Raw genomic sequence first — 22825 nt, 5'->3', positions numbered from 1 at the left:
TCATGTCTTACATTTAAGTCATTAATTATTTTGAGTTTATTCTTGTGTATGGTGTAAGAAGGTGTTCTAGTTATATTTTTTCCATGTATCCATCCTATTTTCCCAACACTATTTATTGAATAGATTGTCTTTACCCCATTGTATGTTCTTGCCTCCTTTGTCATATATTAATTGACCAGATAGGCAGATGTTAGTTTCTGGGATCTCTATTCTGTTTCATTGAACGTATGTGTCTGGGTTTTTTTTTTTGTATTTTTCTGAAGTTAGAAACAGGGAGGCAGTCAGACAGACTCCTGCATGTGCCCAACCAGGATCCACCCAGCATGCCCACCAGGGGGAAATGCTCTGCCCATCTGGGGTGTCACTCTTTGCAACCAGAGCCATTCTAGCCCCTGAGGCAGAGGCCATGGAGCCATCCTCAGCGCCCAGGCCAACTTTGCTCCAATGGAGCCTTGGCTGCAGGAGGGGAAGAGAGAGACAGAGAGGAAGGAGAGGGGGAGGGGTGGAGAAGCAGATGGGCACTTCTCCTGTGTGCCTTGGCCGGGAATCGAACCCAGGACTCCTGCATGCCAGGCCGACGCTCTAGCACTGAGCCAGCCGGCCAGGGCCTATGTGTCTGTTTTTATGCCAGTACCATGCTGTTTTGATTACTGTCAGCTTATAGTATAGTTTGATAGCAGGTAGCATGATACTTCCAACTTTGTTCTTTTTCCTCAAGATTACTGTGGCTATTTGGGGTCTATTGTGTTTCCATATAAATTTTTTTTTAATTATTTGTTCTAGTTCTGTAAAAGACATCATTGGTATTTTGGTAGAAAAATGCATTGAATCTATAGATTGCTTTGGGTAGTATGAACATTTTAACAATGTTAATTCTTCCTATCCATGAGCACCATGCATGCTTCCATTTATTTGTATCCCTAGTTATTCTTTTAAATGCAATTGTAAATGAGATTGTTTTCTTAGTTCTCTTTCTTATAGTTCATTATTGGTATATAAAAATCCAACTGATTTCTGAATATTTATTTTGTATCCTGATACTTTACTGAATTTATTTATCAGTTCTGGTAGTTTTTTTGGTGGAATATTTAGGGTTTTATCTATGTAGTATCATGTAATCTGAAAATAATGACAGTTTTACTCCTTCCTTTCCAATTTGGATGCCTTTTATTTCTTCTTCTTTTCCGATTCCTGTGGCTAGGACTTCCAATACTGTGCTGAATAAGAGTGGTGAAAGTGGACACCCTGCCACTGATCTTAAGGAAACTGCAGAAAGCCCAGTTCTAAAAACATGGTGTCTTTCACATCTGTTATTTCTGCTATAAGTTTTAAGAGTGTGTCTTGGAACTTAAAGGCAAGACTTTTAATATCTATACCCCTTGCATCAGCTCTTTTCCCTTGCAGGCCACACATAACAGAAGTGATTGCTGAGGATAATTGGGTGCCTGAAAATGCAAGGAGTTAAGAGAATAAGAGAAACCTCAGTTCATGTCTCAAGGCAATATCCTGCTACAAATGTTGACCTGCTTTTATAGCCAAAGGGACTGTGCACATCCAAGCCCCTGCTGACCCCGTGACCCTCCTCTCCATCTTATCCCCCTCCCTCACTGCACTCAGTCACTCTGGCCTCCACTCAGATCTCTTATTCTACTCAATCTTTCCTCTCCTCAGGGTATTCATGCTGTCCCCTCTTTTTTTGAGAGAGAGAGAAAGTGAGAGAGAGAGAGACAGAAAAATAGGGACAGACAGGAAGAGAGATATGAGAAGCATCAACTCATAGTTGTGGCACCTTAGTTGTTCATTGATTGCTTTCTCATAAGTGCCTTGACCAGGGGTGGGGAGGGGTAAGGGTTGGAAGGTGGGGCTCCAGTTGAGCCAGTGACCTCTTCCTCAAGCCAGTGACCTTGATCTCAAGCAGGTGAGCCTGCACTCAAGCCGGTGACCTTAGGATTTCAAATCTGGGTTCTCAGTGTCCCAGGCCGATACTCTATTCACTGCACCACTGCTGCTGTTCCCTCTGTTAGGGATGCTCTTCTCTCTGATATTTTGAGACTGTATGTCATCATTCAGGCTTAACTGAAATGTCACCTCCTCACAGAAGCTCTTCCTTCACTACAGAGGTGCCACCCCAACCCATCCTATTTTATGTCCATCCCATTACTCCATTTATTTCTCTCATCAGCCCTATAACCATCTAAAATAACCTTATTTGTTCATTGCGTGGATTTTTTTTTTTGTATTTTTCCTAAGTTAGAAGCGGGGAGGCTGTCAGACAGACTACCACATGCACCCAACTGGGATCCACCTGGCATGACCACCAGGGGGCGATGCTCTGCCCATCTGGGGCCTTGCTCAGTTTCAACGGGAGCCATTCTAGTGCCTGAGGCAGAGGCCATGGAGCCATCCTCAGTGCCCAGGCCAACTTCTGCTCCAATGGAGCCTTGGCTGAAGGAGGGGAAGAGAGAGAGAGAGAGAGAGAAAAGAGGAGGAAGGGTGGAGAAGCAGATAGGCACTTCTCCTGTGTGCCCTGACCTGGAATCAAACCCAGAACTTCCACATGCCAGGCCCACGCTCTACCGCTGAGCCATTCAGCCAGGGCTTGTGTGGAATTTTTAAGGTTAAAATATCCATTAGTTACATTTATGGGAAACAGCAAGAACCTTTGATGCTAAGTTGGCCCAAAGCATAGAACTAGGTAAATGGCCCAATGGCAAGGATGTGGAGAAAAGAGAACCCACATACACTGTTGGTGGGAATGTAAATTGGTGCTGTCACTATGGAAGATAGTATGAAGGTTCCTCAAAAAGTTAAAAATAGAAATACTGTACGATCCAGCAATCCCACTTCTGGGTATTTCTCAAAAGGAATTGAAATCACTCTCTCATAGTGACATCTGCACTGTTATGTTCATTGCAGCATTATTGACAATAGCCAAGGCATGGAGACAACCTAAATGCCCATCAGTGATCAATGGATAAATGAATAAAAAAATTCGGGTACATAGACATGAATATTTTTTAGCCATAAAAAGAAGAAGGAAATCCTGCCTTTTGTGACAACACAGATGGCCGTGAGGTTGTTATGCAAAGTGAAATAAGTCAGACAAAGAAAGACAAATATTGTATAACCTCACTTACATGTGGAATCTACAAAAGCCCAAATCCTAGAAACAGAGTAGTTTTGTGGTTGCCAGGGGCTGGAGGGTAAGGAGAATAAGATGTTGGTCAAAGGTAACAAACTGACTGTGTCTAGTACCCCACCCATTCATACCAACTACCCAGCTTCCACTAAATTTAGCTACAGCTATTTCTCTACGAGCGGGAATAGTAATGATTGGCTTTCATCATAAAACAAAAAGAGCATGTGGGTGGTGGGAGAGCGAAGCCCCTTTCCTTCTCAGTGGGGTCTACCATAGAGTAATTGAAATGCTTGTCTGCACACAGAGCAAATGACAAAATCACACATGAAAATGGAAAATTTCAAAGCAAGGGGCCCTTGAGGACATGACTCAAGTCCAATGGTGACTTCCCTCAATTCCTGCATGTCCTAGGATAGGAGTCGATACATTTCTGTTTATTTGGGGTTTTTAAATTATTATTTATTGTTTTGCTTAAAGTTTACTTTTTTGCCCCTAACAGTTGAAACATTCCTTACCGTATCAGAAAAGACTTTCCACATCCAGTGGGGGAAGGGGTGACAACCTCTGTTTGCAGCCTCCCTTCCTTCCTGGACAGGCCATTTCTTCTTGAATCATGAGAAAACTCTTCTTGCCCTGGAGCACTGGGGCCTTAAACAGTAACTTGCCTGGGCGTGCAGTATAACAATCTCAGAAACATGGATGCATTTAGTTCAATGCTTAGGACACGATTTTAAAAACACAGTGTGTTTTTCACTTCCTTTAACACAATGGTAGAAGTGTGTCCCCCTTTGATTTGTTTACTCATATTCCTGTGAATTATTTTCAGTCCACACTGCCTGACCAGGTGGTGGCGCAGTGGATAGAGCGTTGGACTGGGATGCGGAAGGACCCAGGTTCGAGACCCCGAGCTCGCCAGCTTTAGTGTAGGCTCATCTGGCTTGAGAAAAAAAAAAAAAAAAAAAGAGCTCACCAGCTTGGACCCAGGGTCGCTGGCTGGCTCTAGCAGGGGTTTACTCTGTCTGCTCAAGGCCCGTGGTCAAGGCACATATGAGAGAGCGGTCAATGAACAACTAAGGTGTTGCAATGAAAAACTGATGATTGATGCTTCTCATCTCTCTCCATTCCTGTCTGTCTGTCCCTATCTATCTCTCTCACTGAGAGAAAATATATATATATATATTTTTTTTCAGTCCACTATGAAATAAACACCAGAAGGCCGGAGCCCCTTATCTTGCTTGTTTTTGTGACATCTTAGGACAAGCGGTGCAGGCCACCAGCCGTGAAAACTGAGTTCATCCAGTACATGGCTAGGAGGCAAAAGATAAACAACCGTTAGAAATGTAGCAATATTTTCTACTGAACTCTATGTACCCAGGTCAAGGAAGCCCCTACCCTAGAGACTTAGCCAAGAGGTCAGCTAACCGCACTCCTCCTGCCCTTGTAAACGCTGCTTGCTTGCTCAGCCTAGATAGCCACCCTATAAAAAGGAGCCATTTTAGAAGCTCGGAGCTGCAGTGTTCCCTTGTGTGGGTTGCCTGCAGTCCCTGCGCAGGTTTGCAATAAAACTTATAAAATTCACTTTGGGTTTGCTGTGGTCTGTCTCCTGGGATGTAACAGTTTTGTCCTTGAATTCATGGAGCCCGGAACACAGGAAGTGCTCAGTAGATGTTTGGGTGAATGAACTGGATGAGTTCTCAAAGCACAGGTCAGGTAAGTGAAGTAGTTGGTTGGCTCAAACATCTACTGAATCCTACCTATTGAGTGATAAAACAATACTATCTAGTATGTATGAGCATTTACTAAGTGCCAGCAAGTTTATATTCACAACCCCATGTGGCAGGTGCTATTACTATCAACTTCCCCATTTTTAGACAGAGACTCAGGGCAATTTACTTCACCAAGGTCACACTGCTAAAAGGTCAAGATTTGAACCCACATCTGTCTGAATTGAGTCAGAACCCTAAACCAGGAAGCTATCTGCACTACTACATGTCTCCCTTAGTCTATTGATCCGTGTTTAGGAAACTGAAGAGGAACAATTCACCCTTGTGACCAGCTGGTCTCTGTTTAATAAATGAAAACAATAAATTAAGGAGAAAAAGAAAAGAAAACAAGTCAATTGAGAATTCAATGGAAGTGATGTCATGGGTCCTTCTTAGCAGGTAATTAGTAGAAGTCATCCAAAGCTGCCACCTTCAGTTCCACCCCAATGCCCTCTGTGCCTATCAGTCAAGATCCCTGGGCATTCTCCCTTGAGAACGCAGGTAGATTAAAAATATTACAGACTTGGCCCTGGCCTGTTGGCTCAGCGGTAGAGTGTCAGCCTGGCATGCGGGGGACCCGGGTTCGATTCCCGGCCAGGGCACATAGGAGAAGCACCCATTTGCTTCTCCACCCCCACCCCCCTCCTTCCTCCCTGTCTCTCTCTTCCCCTCCTGCAGCAAAGGCTCCATTGGAGCAAAGATGGCCCGGGCGCTGGGGATGGCTCCTTGACCTCTGCCCCAGGCGCTGGAGTGGCTCTGGTCACGACAGAGCGACACCCCGGAGGGGCAGAGCATCGCCCCCTGGTGGGCAGAGCGTCGCCCCTGGTGGGCGTGCCGGGTGGATCCCGGTCTGGCGCATGCGGGAGTCTGTCTGACTGTCTCTCCCCATTTCCAGCTTCAGAAAAATACAAAAAAAAAATATTACAGACTTGACTTGGATTAAAGAGCCCAATGAGACATGCATCCTGCAAACTCTGCCAAACACTGCCGGGATTATAATCCCAAGAAGCCAATTTTAAGTTTTGCTACTGAACAAGTCACGGGATTTTCAGTGACACCTGGAGCTCATTAAAAGTTGACTCTTATTCCCCTACCTTTACCTCATTTGTGAAAATGAACTAAGGAGCAGCTGCAGAGCTGCAGGCAGAAGAGGTCTGGTCCATAGTTCAGGGCAAAGGTGGAGACCGAGCCACAGCTTCACCCCACTTCCAAGTGATGGTCCCCAGATAGTTTCCCCACTTAGGCTGAAGCCCAAACTTGGGCACTTGATTAGTATCAAGAGACAAGTGGAAATTGGAGGTGTCATTCTCTTTCTCTGAGCCACAAGATGGTCAGAGCTTCCAATAGCCAAATGTACTGTGGTGTCCATGGCAGCAGAACCCAAAGCAGGCAAAGCACCCGGTACTAAGCGTGGCCATTGTGAGTGCCTCATGCTGGGTGTGCATGAGGTTGAAGGTCTCCAGAGCTCTGAGCACACTGAGGCTTCTACTTCCATAACAATGCTCACTGCAATGTACTATATTAGTTACTTAATCAACATCTGCCCTCCCCCCCTACTAGGCTGGCAGCCCTCAGAGGGTAGGACCACCTGGACATGATCACCGTTGTGCTCCCACAGCTTGGCACTTAATAGGCACTCGATAAATACTTGCTGAAAAAAACAAATGACTCCCAGCACAATTTCATAGCAAGTCTGTGAGCTGCAAAATCCTTCTGAAATGTGAATGGAAATTCCCTAAATTGATCTCAAATTCACTTTTCAGCTGTGACTGACATCATAGGAAGCCACCCGCCCTTGTATGTGTGGCATAGCCAGTATGCCCTGTGTGAATGAGTGTTGTCTCATGTCTGTTGAGATTATAGGGAAGTCCTTGGTAATCTGCTCCCTGTGTGTTATTGTATACCATTATAAGCTGCCCTTCCACCTTGCTGCTCAAGCCCAGTCATCTTGACTTTCTGTTTCTTAGAGGGGCCATCATCTTCCCACATCAGGTCCTTTGCATATGCTGTTTCTTTGCCTGTGCACCCTTTCCCCTCCCTTTGCCCCCAGAGCAGAATGTCTCAACTGAATTGCCACCTTGTCTTTGAAACTCCCTCTTCCAGGCTGCCTTCTCTGTGGATTAGGGTTGTTAGAGATGAAATTAAGCACGACTTGTGGAAACAAAATACCTCGACAAGGCAACTTTAATAACTTTTGCCGAAGGGTGTGCTGCTGCTCTTCAAAGCCAGCCAGCAAGCACGTCGTGGGCAGAGGACAAATTCTGTTTTTATCCCTAACGCAGGTCCTAGGATGCTGGGTGTTGTTCCATTGGCTGGAATGTTGACCGTACAATCTTATTTTTTCCCGATTGTCTGGTTTAAATGACTGCACAAAGGTGGAAGGGAGAGATGGGGACTATCATTAACTAGGTAAGGGGGTTGGTGAATGGTCGATGACCAGACAAAGGGGGCTGGAGGATTGGTGTCCCAGTACAGCCCAAGCTCTATGTCAATCAGGCATCCCTGATTCGACTTCCCCATGCAGTGGGACACTCCTGCTTATCAACAGGGCTGGCAGCCTCTTCGAGACTACTCTTGAGGCGGCTATGAGGATTCTACTTATCAGTGCCAACACCAACTGCCACCAGAGGAAAGACACAACCAACACACAAGTAAATTGCAATAACTATACAGGCAGTTTGTTACTCACAAATCCTTTTTATGCCTGACCAGGCAGTGGCGCAGTGGATAGAGCGTCGGACCAGGACACAGAGGACCCAGGTTTGAAACCCCAAGGTCACTCGCTTGAGCGCGAACTCATCTGGTTTGAGCACAGCTTGAAACCAAGCTCGCTGGCTTGAGCAAGGGGTTACTTGGTCTGCTATAGCGACCCCCCCTCCCCCATCAAGGCACATATGAGAAAGCAATCACTGAACAATTAAGGTGCCGCAAAGAATTGATGCTTCTCATCTCTCTCCCTTCCTGTCTGTCTGTCCCTCTCTGTCTTTCTCTCTGTCACACACACACACACACACACACACACACACACACACTCCTTTTGGCGTGCTTGGGTACGGCTTAAGGGGGCCCCGGCAGCTTGCTCCTCTCAGTTGTCCTTGGTCAGAGCAGCGTGGAGACAGTCCACATTCACATTGGAGTCTGGGCGACTACTGCAGCAGGGGGCCCCTCAGCTTTAGTAACTTTTCTGGCCAACGCCTTCTAACAGGTGTCAATCTACAGGATTATCACCTCAAACCACCTTTTTGGGTGTTCCTTGCAGGAGCCCTTTTTATGTTAATCTACTGAAATGTTACATCAAGTCACTTTTAAGATGTTCCTAGGGGAGCCTCCTGTCTATGTCAACCCACAGAATTATGACATCAAGCCACTTCTTATCCATATGTAACTTTACATACACACTGACTGAGCACTGAGCGAAAGGCAGAGTCTGTTTACCATATCTGTACACACTATATTAATTCCTATCCAGACGGCATAACTTTATTTAATTTCCTTAATTGATTTTAATACTATATCCTAATTATTTTTATATATCTTCCATATTTTTCTATATTTCTATATATTTAATTACTATAACCTTATATTACTGCAACAATTGGTAAACAAGTTAGCTATTTCTCATTCTATTCCCCAGTCAGAGGAATCTGAATGAAAGGGAGTTGGGAAGTTAGTTGAAGAAAAGAACCCGAGTTAAACATCTCCTACTATCCTCCCTATTCTTTATACATCTTCATTTTTTTCTTCAAATTCAGTGAGCAGACGTTGGCTCTGATCATCAGCGTTCATTACTATTGGATCCACCGGGTACAAGAACAAACGTCGGAGACTTTCAGGAGCTTAGATCGTACTTTATTGGCCAAGTTTAACCTGCGCAGGGGTGAACTCCCCAGTGTCCTGAGACACCATACTCACAGGGAGATGCAAATGGGAGTAGCGCCTGGCGCTTACAGCCAGGTCCTTATATATCCTAAGTAAGCAAGCATTATCCAGAAGCAGATGTGGCAGTTAGCTATTCGCTAAGAGGTCCCCATGCAGCATAGCAACAGGGGTTGGGTTTAGCTCAGTGGTGAATTTCAAACATAAACTTCTGATAAGGGTCTCTGATCAATGGAATGCAAATGTTTTTCCTCCTTTGTGCTGATCTTCTTTGTTCTCAGCCTCAGAGGGGCTCTATCAGCACCTCCCTGTTCTGACTCCTTCAATAATTACTTCTAGCAGTCTCAGCACCCCTTCCTGAATCTATCAATTACTAGCATCTGGTTAGTGTAAGGAGGAGGGCTCTGCTTGGTTATGGCCGCCTCAGTCAGTCTCTGAATTAGGCCTCAAACACATGAGATGATGCAACATCCTGTAAGAATCAAAACTCCAACAATTACCAGGGAGGTAAATACAGAGGTCATTAATCCTTTCCATTTTTCAAACTATTGTTCCATCAAATCAGTGAAGGGGTCATTTATGCCTGAGTTTTTGGCTAACTCATCTGCTGGGATGGTCAGTCCATGGAAGGCTTTGGCTGTCTGGGACTGTGTTATCGGGATGTAAGTACAACATCGGGTTTCATCATAACATACACCCCTCCCTTCTCTGCTAGAGTCATATCTAAAGCTAGTCTATTTCCCCAGGCCATTCGGCTGTTAGAGCCAAGTTGCTGTGCTATTCCCTTCCTCTAGTCTCTAAAGTAATTGACAAATCTTTGTTGATTATAATATATATAGTTTATCCAATATACATTCTTGTTTATTGTTACCTAGCAGAATAAGGCTGATTTGAACCTGGCAGTTATTTGATTGCAAGCTTTGAACTCATTTGGAACACCCCGCGGAACTCCAATAGCATCTATGTATATAGTCAGATTGAACGACCCACTGGGACTTGTGACACTTTGTTTCACTTACTTTGTGCCATAAGTCAGGCTTGATTGGAGGCTAAGGGTAGCAAATGCCAGGATAAAAGGGATGGCCAATTGTATTAGGCAGCAAATGCACCCTAGTTAACCGGTAAAGTCTTATAGATTTTTGTCCCACAATATTACCAGACATTAGCTCTGGGAATGATAAGGGCAGATTGGTTGGCTAGCTCTGTGAACTGTCTTTCAGCTTTCACTGCACCGAGTCAAGTTTCCTACAAAGGCCAAATTGTTTCCCCACCTAGAGAGGCATGAAGAAAAATTGGCGGTAGGATTAGGTGCTCTTATAGCCCATGGGAGCTGACCCACAGGGCCTTTGTCCTCGGGAAATAGCAGTGATAACTACCAGCATGACTTGTTTTGCCAGGTAGTGGCACCTTGGAACAGGGCTACCGTGCAATTCATCCCATCAGGGTCCGAGGACCACCTAAGTGGAAATGGGACTAACAGAGCCTCCAGTCTTCCTATAGCACAAACGTAACAGTTGCTTTTGTTTAGAGTGCTGACAGAATATTTGATCCATTCTACCCAGGCAGTTACATCTTGGTATCCTGTTTCTATTGCTAGGGTTTGTTTTAAATCCTTCACTTCTACCATGGTTACTATATAGAGGGAGGCCTGGAGCCCACCTCCCTCCCCTTTTTCAGTTTGGAGTCCTAGTCCTAATCTTACAGTAAATCTCTTTCTAATAAACTGGTCCTACCTCTAAGTTCACAAGGGGCTATGGGTGGGACCCATGGGAGTAGAAGAACCCCAGACCCCCTATTCTTCATCTAATGTCAGGAGGGGAAACAGGTTTTTTTCTTTACCCCATTCTGGGACTCTCTTAAAATGACCCGACTTTCTACATTTAAAACATTTGTTCTCTCCCTTCCCTCCTCCTTGTCCCTGTCGACTTGCTTTTCTTTATTTTTCTTTCAAAAGTATCTCCATATCTTATACCTTCTATCATTAAAACCATACAATTTCTTTCCAATAAATCAGGATTCTCTTTTTAAAACCCTTAACTTTCAGTGAGGACTGTTAGTAATTAGCAATTAGATTGATACTTTTATGAACTGTGGAAAAAATAAGACAGGACCATGAACTAAAACTGGTAAGCTCAGATGAGCCCTGCACAATGGCCCTGCAAACTCAGAGTCCCAAAGTAAACACTCAGGGTGGTCTAAATCAAACCCTTCTAGCCATAGGTAGTTTATGGCAGGCAGTCATTTTCTAGGGAGGTATTCCCTCTCAACAAGGTCAATGCTCACCTCCACTCAAGCCTGTTTGTTGTCCTCTGCATCTAAGACAATATAACTGGTAACATGCTGTTGGTCAAATAAGTTTGTAAAATTTGTGTTATTTGATTATGCTCACTTTTATTGTTAAAAATGGCTGCTGCCAAGGTGAATGGCTGCTTCCAGGTGTAATGGCTAATTACCTTCCGGCTTAGGAAGGGGCTTTGTTATGTTAATGTGCACTGGAGGAGGGGTTTTCACACCAAAAGGTTTTAAGAAAGAGAAGAAGGAGGAGGAGGAGGAGGCCAAGGTTTTGCAGAGAAGGCAGCCAAGATGGCGAGTGCTGAAGGAGAAGCCAGTTTGTGCAGAGATGAGAAGAGAGAAGGAGATGGGAAACTACAGGTGACTGAGCTAGTGGGGGCCTTTGATTCTAGGAAAACCCGGATGTGTCAGTAGCTTTGTGAACGCCGAATGAGTGGGTTTTGGTGCCCAGTGTGTTGTGTTTACTCGCAGCAGGGTGCGAGGCTAGAATAAAAGGAATGGCCCACCAGTTTTCAGCTCTGCTGTTTTTTTACCATCTGTCCAAATCTAATGGAAACCTGCATGTGCTTGGCGGCTGTGACTGCCTTGACTACTGGCCGTACACATGTCTTTGAAAAGTGAGGGTCAATTTTTCCCCCACTAGGCCATACATCCCACCAGAGCAGGAGCCAAGAGACCCCGCATTGTTATCATTATATGAACCATTAACTGTTGACTGCCTTGTTCCTCCCCGTGTAAAAGAAATGTCAGCATATATACTTTACTTTTTACCTAATCCTATTTTTAAATGTGAGATAACCCAAGTATTTCATTGTCGGTAAAGAGATTCAGAATTTGTCCCAGAACATAAAGTATATTATCTACATATTGGATTGGAGTGAAATCTCTGCACTATTCAAGTCCAAAGGCAGGACTCTTCATATATTTCTGGAGCATTATTGTCCAAATAAACTTATAACCTTCCCAGGTGAAAGCAAAGAGGTGTTCCTGTCCTTTTATTTTTCAGACATGCTCAAACAGGCACTACATGACTTTATTATCATTGAAAAATATTGGATTACAGGAATCTTTTGTAAACCCAGGCAAAAGAAACATATTTTCTGTTAAGAATTTTAAAAGGAATTAAGTTAAACTAGTAGTAGTATTAAATGCTTTCTAGACCACCTGGTTAAAAAAAATTCAGAATAACTTACATTTTATAGTGTTATTAATCATGGCAGAGGAGACAAAACTTCTTATCTGTCCTTGGGGGCCTACTGAGCCTCAGCTTGGACTTTAAAAGTGCCCTTCTTTTCCTCTTCACTGAGGTCCTGGCAGGACCCTCCCATTCTCACGGATGTTAACTCCCCTGTTGTTCTCAGAACCACAAGTTTTTAGACCTCCAGAAAGAGGCTTTAAAATATTTAAATAGCCTGTTTTCTTTTTTTCTGAGTTTTACTGTCTGGAAAGGTGGGGGGGTGAGATCTCTCCCCTACTTTAAATTATTAACTTATTTATTTTCCACATAGAATAGTAAGAATTTCAGACAGACAGACAGATGAGACAGACGAGGACCCTCAAACTGAAATTGATTTCTCCTGGTTCACAGACCTGAGTAGTTTTACATACAGACAAGACAGTTACAGTACAGAGACATGAGCATGACACATAAACAAGTCTGATGAATCCTAATAGAGTTGCTACTTGGCCCTTAACTCTGAAGACAAAGAACACAGAGAACAGTAGTTAGTGCAGCAAGACCTTACAGAGTCCAGACCAAGAAACAAGTTTAGGATCCCAAATTCCATTCTATTTAAGTTTAAATGAGCGCTCCTTACATTTCTCATTTTAAAGCAACAATACCCAGAGTATTTGAATACAGGAATGAAACTATCTTATATAGTTCAATATTAGAGCCGGCATTTCCAATTTTGCATGCAAGAACTTGATTTAGGCGTCAAAAGAGCCACATCTTGGCTCTCCTAGGTAGATAGAGTTCATTCATTGCTGCTTTTTCCCAGTTGTTCGGGGATTATCATTCCTATAAGTGGGCATTCAACCGGTGAAACATTGGGAGGTTTCTTTCCCTTTTTTGTTTTTGTTTGTTTGTCTGGTACTATCTTTGTCTCTAGTTGTTATCTTAGAGGTATGATTTCCCATCTTCACTGTGGTGGGGCTCCTAAGGGAGGCTCAACCCCCCTTACTGGAAGTTTCTTGCACTCCTGGTTTGACCACTAAGGAATACTTCACCGCACTGGAGGCTTTTCTTTTTTTTTTTTACAGAGACAGAGAGAGGGATAGATATGGACAGACAGACAGGAACAAAGAGAGATGAGAAGCATCAATCATTAGTTTTTCATTGTGACACTTTAGTTGTTCATTGATTGCTCTCTCATATGTGCCTTGACCATGGGCTACAGCAGACCAAGTAACCCCTTGCTCGAGCAAGCTGGGTCTTGCTCCGCTGGCTGGAGTGTTGACTGTACAATCTTATTTTCTCCCGATTGGCTAGTTTAAATGGCCGCACCAAAGTGGAAGGGAGAGATGGGGACTATCATTAATTAGGTAAGGGGGTTGAGGAATGGTCAATGACTGGACAAAGGGGGTTGGGTGATTGGTAAACAAGTTAGCTATTTCTCATTCTATCCCCCGGAAGGAGGAATGTGAATGAAAGGGAGTTGGGAAGTTAGTTAAAGAAAAGAACCCGAGTTAAACATTTCCTTCAGGATGTTGGGCTCTCATAGCCAATTGCCTAAGACTCCTTAGAAAAAAGCAAACTACTTTCCCTCTAATGAGGGACATGGCATACCAGGAATGAGCAGTCCTGGAGATGAGAGGCCGACAATGTCATGACATATCCAAAATGAGCCACCTGACAATGGAGCACCAACAATACTTTTAATAACTGATAAGTGCTGCTTTCAAAGAAAGATCTTGATCAAAAAGAGAGGAATGTAAAAAATAAGTAGAGTTATTTCATATTGGAGCCAAAGCTACCATTCTGATGCCTCAAACATTTGGGATGTTAAAACCAGGCAAAATAACTTTTGGGCTGGGCCTAAGGCATCATTGCTTCCCAAAGAACTAATATATTTTCAAAGATAACAAGAAAGCAGTTATTACAACCATGAAACTGATGACTACCAAACTGAAAATTAAAAACAATATTTATAATTAGTGTCACTGTTATGTTACCTACACCAATAGTGTATGGCCAGTAGCCGCAGCCACCACCACAGCAGCCTGGACCGTGCAGGTTCGCATTTGATTTGGACAAATGGTTATGAAACAACAGAGCCAAGAACTGGTGGGCCATCCTTTATTTCTAGACTCATATTGGCCAACAAGTAAAAACACACAGCGGGAAAACACTTCCCTTTCCATTCAGGGCTCCCAAAGCCACTGACTCATCCAAGTTTTCCTAGAATCAAAGGTTTCTACCTCACCAGTTCAGCGGAGCTTACAAAGCCCTTCACCTCTGTTCCCCTTCAGCTAACTGCCATCTTGCCTGCTTCCTCTCTACCACCATGTGGCCTCTCCCTGCAACAACATGGCCTTCTCTCTCCAAAATGGCCTCCTAGCTCCTCCTTTTAAAACTTTTTGGTGTGAAAGCCCTCCCCCCAACACACTTTAGCATAACCAAGCCCCTTCCCAAGCAGGAAGGCAATTAACTGCATCACCTGGGCAATGGCCACTCATGTGGGCAGTGCCATTTTTAACAATAAAAGTGAACAAAACCAGAAAATACATATTTTACAAACTTATTTGCCCAAAAATAAAAATACCTTCCTTCTAGTGATGTAATTGTTCCTCATCCCTTTGTCATAAATACCCTTTGCCTTTGTTTCCTAATCAGATACTATTTGGGCTTCTGTGTGAATCAGTGCTTCCTGAATAGCTATTCTTATTGATCATAAATAAATGCTTGTTGCCTCTCACTTTGAAAGGTGTAAGGTTGGTGGCTGCAGTAGTCATGGCCATGCAGGTTCCCATGGGATTCGGGCAGATGGTAAAGGAACTGTGGAGCCAGAAAATGGTAGGCCATTCTGTTTATTAAAGTCTCATAAAGATGGATGAGCAAAAAGGCAGGCAGAGAAGACTGCTTCCCTTTCACTCAGGGCTCCCAAAGCCACTACTCATTCTCCGGATTCACAGGCCCCCACAAGCAAAACAACACTCCCCAGCCAAACAGGCCAGGCCCAAATCAGGTCTCCAAAGATCCCCAGCACTGCCTCTCTCTATATATATAGATTCTCTCTCTCTCTCTCTCTCTCTCTCTCTCTCTCTCTCTCCCAGCAAAATAGTCTGGGGGCAAAACCCCCTTCTCCAGCAAACAATATTAAACAATGGCCCCTCCCAAGCAGAAAGGCAATCTGCAATTTGCAATTTGCTGCCCTCAGGGCAAGCACATACAGCCTTCCATAGACTATACCAGTGATTCTCAAACATTTTGAAGTCAGGTGCATTTAAAATCCTACAAATAGGCCTGACCTGTGGTGGCACAGTGGATAAAGCATCAACCTGGAAATGCTGAGATCACAGGTTCAAAACCCTGGGCTTGCTTGGTCAGGGCACATATGGGAGTTGATGCTTCCAGCTCCTCCCCCCCTTCTCTCTCTCTGTCTCTTCTCTCTCTCTCTTTCTCTCTCTGTCTCTCCCTCTCCTCTCTAAAATGAATAAATAAAAAATTTTAAAAAAATAAATAAATAAATAAAATCCTACAAATACTTGTAGGTGCACTATATACAAATTTCTGAGAAATATGTTATAATAAGTAAGTCAAATATTAAAGAAAAAAAATCCAAGCATGCTTTTATGGTAATTAAATGAAATAAATATGACAAAATTAAATTTATTCTGACATTAAAAAACATTTTTATGTTACATTTTTTGAGTTATACTTTTTAGAATTCATAAAAAAGAGGAGTTAAAAATTAAAAAATGACAAAAAGTTATCTTTTTATATATATAGATACATTCTTAGTAAGATTTAGTAAATTCGGCAGGTCCTGGCATGACTGTTAAGTTTTTTCATTCTTGTGTTTACGAGAAACATGAGCCTGATGTGTCCTAGTGATTTCTTCAATATTTGGGCATATATTTGAAAGGCAAACTCTCATTTCCTCGTCAATACACTGAAGAATTCCTCTCTTTTTACTCTTAATTGTTTTGAGTGAAGAAAACCCCCACCATACATATCATCTTAACTTTACACCAAACAAAGGATGGAAGAAACTTGCCTCCAGTCCTTCCGGGGAACATGTAAATAATCCAGCACCACAGTTTACCAGCCTTTTGCAACTTAATCAGGCAAGTGAGGTGGGAGGTTGGACAGACTGTCAGGTTACAGCCAATTCCCCACACCTCTGTCCCCCAAAAATCTAAACTCCAAAAACCCTGTCGGTTTTATGGTCCCCAACAGGCATATATTTCTCTGGAATACCATAGGGCACAACTGGAAATCTTCTAGGGCACACCAGTGCTCCCTGGCACACACTTTGAGAACCACTGCTATAGAGTATCTGTTGTTTACTATCATGATTGTGTGGCTGACTGGGAGCTGCAGTGCCTCGCCTCTGCCCAGCGTCATGAGAGAGTACCATATGTTGCTAGAAGTACAGTGTCGACTGACTGTATTGCTTTTGCACCATTGTAAAGTCAAAAAATTTTAAGTTGAACCATTGTAAGTCAGGGACCATCTATATCTCATATGGAGTTCAATGGCAGAGTGATTCCTATTACCCAGAGTCCAAGATCTTGAGCCTGGTGTTGAATGTCCTGTAATAAAACTCAGAGATGCAATGTTTTTGTGGATATAATAAGTACTCACAATAGGAACACGACCAGTTGTCAGATCCATTCTGGCAGGAAAGTATTGTTGTTACTCCCGGTTTACAGATAAAAAGACAGGGTCAGAGGTTTGTGTTAAATTTTCTTTTTTAAGTCAAATGAGATGTTAGTGATGGAGCGGGGACTCCACCTAGATTCTAAAGAGGACATTAATTGAAAGGCACCAGAGTAAATGTCAGAAACCTTTAGAGGAGCTTGACCAGGCGGTGGCACAGTGGATAGAGCATCGGACTGGGACGCAGAGGACCCAGGTTCAAAACTCCACTGTCGTTGGCTTGAGCACAGGTTTATTTGACTTGAGTGAGGGCTCACCAGCTCGAGTGTGGGATCGCTGGCTTGAGCAAGGGGTCACTCACCCTGCTGTAGCCCCCGGTCAAGACATATATGAGAAAGCAATCACTGAACAGCTAAGGAGTGGCAGTGAAGAATTGATGCTGTCTGTCTGTCCCTATCTTTCCCTCTCTCTGTCTCTGTCACACACAAAAAATAATAATAATAAAAATTAAAATAAAAACACATAGAGGAGAGAGATGTGGAGATCATGGCGGGTGGCTGGACATATGCAGAGCCTATAGCTGACCTACGGGGATCACACTGGGGGCCAGCAGCAGAAAATGCAAAAAGGAAAAGACTTCTGCCACTACCCCTGCCTCATTTGGAAACTGAGGATCAGAGACTGCATCAGAAAGTGAACACACAAGAGTACAGGCACAGGACAGTGCACAATTAATGTGGACCCATTAGTATCCCAGACCCCTGAAGTCATTCTAGGTTCATGGCGATTGTCCCCCCAAATCAGTGCATTACCACCATCCGGCTGCCATAACCCAGATATATCTATAAGAGAAATTTCATGCTACCAAAACATAGATGCAGATCTTAAAGCTACTTGAGGCTTTGGTCAACCCTATATGTGGGCTTGAGGGTTACAAGTGCCCCAAAATGGAGAAATGGGGACCAGTGCTGTCCCTGACCAGTGATGGACACCAAAGGAGAGTGAAAACTTCAGGACAATTCATCCTTGTGACAGAGACCCACTTGAACCCAGTTTGATCATTCTCCAACCTTAGAAACCCATGTGGTCCAACTGCTGAGACCAAACTGACAAGTCATTTAAAGTATCCAAGTGGCTCTAGGTACAAGAATGTGTGTGATATGCTATGAAAACACACCTCTTGTGCCTACAGTTATGGGGAATGTAATGGCTGACAGACTGAATCCCACTGCACTCACAGCAAGGCCAATGCCTGGTGCAGTGGGTGTCCTAGGATGAAGGCTTAGGCTCCAGCTCTCCCCATCAGCTTTACCGAAATTTCTTAGGACTACACTGTGGTCTAAGATATTTTTGCTGAACCTTATTTTCTTCTCTCTCTCTCTCTCTCTCTCTCTCTCTCTCTTTCTTTGTGACAGAAAGAGGAACAGATAGAAACAGACAGACAAGAAGGGAGAGAGATGAGAAGCATCAACTCTTCATTGCAGCACCTTAGTTGTTCATTGATTGCTTTATCATATGTGCCTTGACCGGGGGCTACAGCAGATCGAGTGACCTCTTGCTCAAGCCAGCGACCTTGGGCTCCAACTGGTGAGCCTTGCTCAAACCAAATGATCCTGTACTAAAGTTGGCAACCTCAGGGTTTTGAACCTGGGTCCTCTGTGTCCCAGTCCAATGCTCTATCTACTGTGCCACCGCTTGGTCAGGCTCCTTCCTTTGCTTCTCCACAGGGATCAGAACTGCCTGAGGTTCTACAACTCTCCAGCCTCTCCCTGCTCTTTCTTATTCCCAGTCACAGGAGTCTTCCTATGTATGTCTCAGTCTCGGCATCTACTTTTTCTTTTCTTTCTTTCTTTCTCTTTCTCTCTCTCTCTCTCCCTCTTTCTTTCCCCCTCTTCCTTCCTTCCTTCCTTCCTTCTTTCCTTCCTTCCTTCCTTCCTTCCTTCCTTCCTTCCTTCCTTCCTTCCTTCCTTTCTTCCTTCCTTCCTCCCTCCCTTCCTCTTTCACTCTCTCTTTCTTTCTTTCTTTTTTTGTGACAGAGAGAGAGAGAGAGAGAGGAACAGATAGGAACAGATATACAGGGAGAGAGATGAGAAGCACCAGTTCCTCATTATGGTTCCTTAGTTGTTCATTGATTGCTTTCTCTTGACCTGGGGGCTACAGCTGAGCAAGTGACCCCTTGCTCAAGCCAGTGACCTTGGGCTTCAAGCCAGCTACTTTTGGGCTCAAGCCAGCAACCATAGGGTCATGTCTATGATCCCATGCTCAAGCCAGCGACCCCAAGCTCACACTGGTGAGCCCGCACTCAGGCCAGCAACCTCAGGGTTTCGAACCAGGGTCCTTCGTATTCCAGTTTGATGCTCTATCCACTGCACCACTGCCTGATCAGGCAGTATCTATTTCTTGAAACAACTGAGCAAACACACAATAGGTAGAGGTGTCATTTGCATATCTATTCCAGAAGCTTGAGCAAGTCTTGTTGGACGTTTTGAGTCACAGGTACTTGGTTGGACCCTGGAAAAAGCTGTAATTGAGGGTATCCAGGATCCCAGAATATGGTTCCTCAACAAGACAACCTTCACCCGCCAGCTGCTCTCCCCAAAGGGTTGTACCAATTTTCATTCCCACTGGCAACCGTGAGCATGCTCACTTCCCTATATCCTTGCCAATAATGAGCACTATCCATGTTGTGCGTTTCTACCAGTTTGCCAGGCCAAAAGTTACATTTCATTTTTTCTTGTTGGAATTTCTTAAACCGTGAGGAAGATTGAACTTTTTTAGTATTGAAATGAAGTTCACCTAACATAAAGTTATTCAGTAGCATTTAAGGCATTCTCACGGTTGTACACCATCACTTGTATCTATGATATTTCCAGAGAATTTCCTGGAAGGAAGCCCCATCTTCATCAAACAGCCACTCTCTATTCTACTTACCTCCACCCCCCAGCAAACACTAATCTATTGTCTGTCTCTATGGATTTACCTGGTCCAGACATTTCATACACATGGAATCATATGTTTTTGAGATTCATCCACATGTGTGCGTGTGTCAGCACATGAAAAGATGCTAAAAAATGTAGTTATCAGACTTCTACTTATGATACTAATGAACCTAAAGTTTCTCTTTATTTTTTTGGTAGTATTTTATTTCTTAACCTGAGTGGTAATTACAAAGTGTTGCATTGTTATTATTATTTAAAATGTACACAGATGTTTTTTATTTTTTTATTTTTTTTTTATTTTTTAGTGAGAGAAGGGGATGCAGAGAGACAGAGTCCTGTATGCGTCCCACCCAGGATCCACCCAGTAAGCCCACTAGGGGGCGATGCTCTGCTCATCTGGGATATCTTGTTCTGTTACTCAGCAACCGGGCCTTTTTTTCATGCCTGAGGCAGAGGCCACCAAGCTATCTTCAGCACTGGAGGCCAACTCACTTGAACCAATTGAGCCATGGCTGTGGGACAGAGGAGAGAGTGAGAGGGGTGGGGGGAGAAGCAGGTGATTGCTTTTCCTTTGAGCCCTGACTGGGAATCGAACTCTGGACTTCCACATGCTGGGCCAATGCTCTACTGCTGAGCCAACCGGCTGGAGCCTTAAAACATTTTTATAGGAAAAATTAGGTATTGGGGACCCAAAAGTCAACATGGTTTTTGCAGTTTAGATTTTTGGGGGAGAGAGATATGGGGAACTGGCTGTAAATTGACAATCTGCCCAACCCCCCCACCTCACTTGCCTGATTAAGTTGCAAAAGGCTAAGCCCTTCCCCATACCTCAATGTTAGCTGATACTCATTCTACCCCCCATGTCCCTGGAAAGACTGGAGGCAAGTTTTTTCTACCTTTTGTTTTGTGTAAAGTTAAGATGTTATGAATGGTGGGGGTTTTCTGCACTTAGCAAAAATTCTTGGGTTGCCTTGGAAATGTCATCAGAGATCTTATTGATTTGCTAATGGCCCACTTTGTCCTATAAATAAAGCAAGATGCGGTTTTTGAGCACGCTCTGTTTCTGCTATCAGCTTTGCCGAGCCCTGCCGAACCTGTTCTTTAATTCTTTAAGCGTATTTTCATAATTTCGCATCATTCCCACTCAGGATCTGGAATTACTAGTCATGCTGGTTTGCAACAATTAGGTGCATTCTATCCTGTCAACCAAGAAAGACAGGTCTGAAAAAAGACAATGCTCTTGAGTCAAAATTCTTGGGGAGGGGGGTGTGCTAGGTCAAAGGCCCTCTTAGGCAAGATGAGTTAATTGTATTCATTCTGACAAGGTTCTTGGGGCATCACAAACCAGGGGACAAAGAGTCTGATGTAGTGGTTCTCCTGTGTGCTCCCAGAGAAAGCATATTCCTCTTCCACAGCCACAAGACAAACCTGAGGCAGCAGCAGTCCCAATCCCATGGACACACAGTAAATACCTGGGAGCTGAGACATCCTGGGATTTGATGGAGGTATGGTAGTCATTGGCCAAGTAAGTGTGGCAGGTAGATGAGTTGCAGGGGAATGGTCTTACCACCCTGGAACTTCCCCTCCAGGTTGGGGTGCTCTCTGCTTAGTTTCACCAACCAGGACTTAAGGTGCTCTGCATCAGAGCCTCCTGGGTGGGCAGAATTATTGGAAACCGGTCAAGAGACTGGACACCATAGGCAGAGCCTGGGCTAGATACTGGTTCCATGTGGAAGTTAAGTTTGGCTGCCTTGTGGGGTTGTGGAGGGCTTGATGAAATGATATGTGTCAAGTGGTTAACTCAAAGGTGGATGGCATCAAATAAATGCCATTGTCCTGCTCAAAGCTTGTGCAGGTACTGCAGGAGGAGAGAGCTCCTGGGACAAGTGATAACCACATGGGGAGGGTAGATGAAATTCTGACCCCTCCCCAAGTAGCCTCAAACATTTTTGCTTGTTGCAACTAGAGTGGTAGGGGTGCTACTGGCATCCAGTGGGTCGAAGCCAGGGATCAACTTCCTACAATAACACAACAAAATGATCCAGCCCCACATGTCAGCAGTGTCCAGGTTCAGAACCCCTCAGCTCCACTCAACAGAGGGGATCAGGAGAGCACTCCTGCAGAAGTGAAGGCAATGCGGGTGCACTGAAGCAGCAGGTGCAAAGGCTCTGAGGCAGGAGACAAAACCAGGAAGGTGGAAACTGAGCATGTCTGGGAGTAAGAGGAGCAGTTGTGAGCCATGGCAGGGTAAAGTTGGGTGAGATTCCTGCATACATTTTCTGTCACTTTGGCTGCGATATGGAAAGGGACTGTAGGGGGTGAGAGTGGTCATGGAGAGACCACTCCATGATGGATCGTCTGCGTGGGAGATGATGGTAGCCTGGATGGAGCTGCTCACTCTGGGAATAAATTTTCTACTTCTGTCCAAGAGATAAATGTGATGTTTTAAATCCACAAATCAGGAGTCGATGGGGTGTGAGAGATGGGAGAGGGGTTGGTTGTGCTGGCTGAGGCATGCAGGACATGCACCCTGTGGAATTGCACAGTGCCCAGCTCCTGGGACAACAAGATAATCAAGTAGGAGTTTGGAGAGAAGTGGGTGCTGGTGCCAGAAATTCAGTCATTGAATGAAACGTGTAAGGGAGTGTGGAAGATGACAGAGTCCTCTACATCAAGACACCTGCCGCCTGTATCATAAATATTTTTCACGCCTCATATGTGCCTTGAGCCTGACATGGCACCCAGTGTGTGGATGGCAGAGTAACTAGCACTCCTGGGTTCTGAGCATAGGAGTCCAGAGATGCAAAGACCAGGCATGTCTCACAGAGAAATGCATTCACTTCTTTCCCTAGCCTTCAGAGTAAGAGGATGGTCACTGTAAAGCTTTGGAGAGTCTGTTATTTTTCACACATATTTGCTGCTGCTCCCTGGGAGAGATCTCTACCTCTCTACCCTTGTGATACCAGGCTTGGCTCTTGAAATATGAGTGTAG

This window comes from Saccopteryx bilineata, chromosome 1 (assembly GCF_036850765.1).
Source record: "Saccopteryx bilineata isolate mSacBil1 chromosome 1, mSacBil1_pri_phased_curated, whole genome shotgun sequence".
Classification (NCBI taxonomy): domain Eukaryota; kingdom Metazoa; phylum Chordata; class Mammalia; order Chiroptera; family Emballonuridae; genus Saccopteryx; species Saccopteryx bilineata.
Note: the sequence above shows the minus strand (reverse complement) of the source record.